Below are 3646 nucleotides of genomic sequence, written 5' to 3' on the forward strand. Positions count from 1 at the left end.
GTAAGCCTGTCAAAAGCTTCGACCACGTGCCGAAAACTTTAGACTTCCGTGAGCTCTCCGTGTTCACAAAAACCTGCGTGACGGGCACCGCAGGGCGGCAGAGCCATCGCGATTGGCCGGGTGGCAGAGGAGGACCAGACTATTCACAGATAGCGGCCCAACGACTCCCAGAGCCGGTCGTGCGGCGCGCGAGGTCTGCTCTCTTCACAAGAGGCTTTATTAGGGAGTGCTAAGGCAAGGTTCTGTGCCCTCCACCCTCATCGCAACACCCAGGGGAGCCTCCGGTCGTCAATAGACCTCCGCACCGGCCTCTGACTGACTCTCAGATTAGACGGAAAGAGCTCTGTAAGCCTGTCAAAAGCTTCGACCACGTGCCGAAAACTTTAGACTTCCGTGAGCTCTCCGTGTTCACAAAAACCTGCGTGACGGGCACCGCAGGGCGGCAGAGCCATCGCACTTAGCCGGGTGGCAGAGGAGGACCAGTCTATTCACAGATAGCGGCCCAACGACTCCCAGAGCCGGTGGTGCGGCGCGCGAGGTCTGCTCTCATCACAAGAGGCTTTAGGGAGTGCGAAGGCAACGGTCAGCCCGCAGCCTTTCTGGCAACACCCTGGGGAACTAGGCCACTCGTGTCTCGCCTTCATTTTAGACACGAGCGCCTGCGGAGGGACGCCACCCCCTCCGATTGTCAAGAGACCTCCGCACCGGCCTCTGACTTATTCTCAGAATGGACGGAAAGAGCAGGGTAAGCCTTTCAAAAGATTCGACCACGTGCCGAAAACTTTAGACTTCCGTGAGCTCTCCGGCTTGCAACGAGACCCGAAGTCGACGTGCTAAGCACCACGGGACCCCTTTCGCCTGCAGGTCCCGAGCCGCCTTTTTTTTTCAATTTGTTATTACAAGTATCGCGTTCCCCAAACCTGCGTGACGAGCACCGCAGGGCGGCAGAGCCATCGCGCTTGGCCGGGTGGCAGAGGAGGACCAGACTATTCACAGATAGCGGCCCAACGACTCCCAGAGCCGGTGGTGCGGCACGCGAGGTCTGCTCTCATCACAAGTGGCTTTAGGGAGTGCTAAGGCAAGGTTCTGCAGCCTCCACCCTCATCGCAACACCCAGGGTTAGCCAACCCCTCATGTCGTCGAGAGACCTCCGCACAGGCCTCTGACTTAACTCTCAGAATGGACGGAAAGAGCCGGGTAAGCCTTTCAAAAGATTCGACCACGTGCCGAAAACTTTAGACTTCCCTGAGCTCTCCGGCTTGCACCGGGACCCCTTTCGCCTGCAGGTCCCGAGCCGCCTTTATTTTTAATTTTCTGTTACGAGTATCGTGTGCCCCAAACCTGCGTGATAAGCACCGCAGGGCGGCAGAGCCATCGCGCTTGGCCGGGTGGCAGAGGAGGACCAGACTATTCACAGATAGCGGCCCAACGACTCCCAGAGCCGGTGGTGCGGCACGCGAGGTCTGCTCTCATCACAAGTGGCTTTAGGGAGTGCTAAGGCAAGGTTCTGCGGCCTCCACCCTCATCGCAACACCCAGGGTTAGCCAACTCCTCATGTCGTCGAGAGACCTCCGCACAGGCCTCTGACTTAACTCTCAGAATGGACGGAAAGAGCCGTGTAAGCCTTTCAAAAGATTCGACCACGTGCCGAAAACTTTAGACTTCCGTGAGCTCTCCGGCTTGCACCGGGACCCCTTTCGCCTGCAGGTCCCGAGCCGCCTTTATTTTTAATTTGCTGTTACGAGTATCGTGTGCCCCAAACCTGCGTGATAAGCACCGCAGGGCGGCAGAGCCATCGCGATTGGCCGGGTGGCAGAGGAGGACCAGACTATTCACAGATAGCGGCCCAACGACTCCCAGAGCCGGTCGTGCGGCGCGCGAGGTCTGCTCTCTTCACAAGAGGCTTTATTAGGGAGTGCTAAGGCAAGGTTCTGTGCCCTCCACCCTCATCGCAACACCCATGGGAGCCTCCGGTCGTCAATAGACCGCCGCACCGGCCTCTGACTGACTCTCAGAATGGACGGAAAGAGCCGGGTAAGCCTTTCAAAAGATTCGACCACGTGCCGAAAACTTTAGACTTCCGTGAGCTCTCCGGCTTGCACCGAGACCCGAAGTCGACGTGCTAAGCACCACGGGACCCCTTTCGCCTGCAGGTCCCGAGCCGCCTTTATTTGCTGTTACGAGCATCGTGTGCCCCATACCTGCGTGACGAGCACCGCAGGGCGGCAGAGCCATCGCACTTGGCCGGGTGGCAGAGGAGGACCCGACTATTCACAGATAGCGGCCCAACGACTCCCAGAGCCGGTCGTGCGGCGCGCGAGGTCTGCTCTCTTCACAAGAGGCTTTATTAGGGAGTGCTAAGGCAAGGTTCTGTGCCCTCCACCCTCATCGCAACACCCATGGGAGCCTCCGGTCGTCAATAGACCGCCGCACCGGCCTCTGACTGACTCTCAGAATGGACGGAAAGAGCCGGGTAAGCCTTTCAAAAGATTCGACCACGTGCCGAAAACTTTAGACTTCCGTGAGCTCTCCGGCTTGCACCGAGACCCGAAGTCGACGTGCGAAGCACCACGGGACCCCTTTCGCCTGCAGGTCCCGAGCCGCCTTTATTTGCTGTTACGAGCATCGTGTGCCCCATACCTGCGTGACGAGCACCGCAGGGCGGCAGAGCCATCGCACTTGGCCGGGTGGCAGAGGAGGACCCGACTATTCGCAGATAGCGGCCCAACGACTCCCAGAGCCGGTCGTGCGGCGCGCGAGGTCTGCTCTCTTCACAAGAGGCTTTATTAGGGAGTGCTAAGGCAAGGTTCTGTGCCCTCCACCCTCATCGCAACACCCATGGGAGCCTCCGGTCGTCAATAGACCGCCGCACCGGCCTCTGACTGACTCTCAGAATGGACGGAAAGAGCCGGGTAAGCCTTTCAAAAGATTCGACCACGTGCCGAAAACTTTAGACTTCCGTGAGCTCTCCGGCTTGCACCGAGACCCGAAGTCGACGTGCGAAGCACCACGGGACCCCTTTCGCCTGCAGGTCCCGAGCCGCCTTTATTTGCTGTTACGAGCATCGTGTGCCCCATACCTGCGTGACGAGCACCGCAGGGCGGCAGAGCCATCGCACTTGGCCGGGTGGCAGAGGAGGACCAGACTATTCACAGATAGCGGCCCAACGACTCCCAGAGCCGGTCGTGCGGCGCGCGAGGTCTGCTCTCTTCACAAGAGGCTTTATTAGGGAGTGCTAAGGCAAGGTTCTGTGCCCTCCACCCTCATCGCAACACCCATGGGAGCCTCCGGTCGTCAATAGACCGCCGCACCGGCCTCTGACTGACTCTCAGAATGGACGGAAAGAGCCGGGTAAGCCTTTCAAAAGATTCGACCACGTGCCGAAAACTTTAGACTTCCGTGAGCTCTCCGGCTTGCACCGAGACCCGAAGTCGACGTGCTAAGCACCACGGGACCCCTTTCGCCTGCAGGTCCCGAGCCGCCTTTATTTGCTGTTACGAGCATCGTGTGCCCCATACCTGCGTGACGAGCACCGCAGGGCGGCAGAGCCATCGCACTTGGCCGGGTGGCAGAGGAGGACCAGACTATTCACAGATAGCGGCCCAACGACTCCCAGAGCCGGTCGTGCGGCGCGCGAGGTCTGCTC

This window comes from Chiloscyllium punctatum, unplaced genomic scaffold (genome assembly GCF_047496795.1).
Source record: "Chiloscyllium punctatum isolate Juve2018m unplaced genomic scaffold, sChiPun1.3 scaffold_625, whole genome shotgun sequence".
Lineage (NCBI taxonomy): Eukaryota > Metazoa > Chordata > Chondrichthyes > Orectolobiformes > Hemiscylliidae > Chiloscyllium > Chiloscyllium punctatum.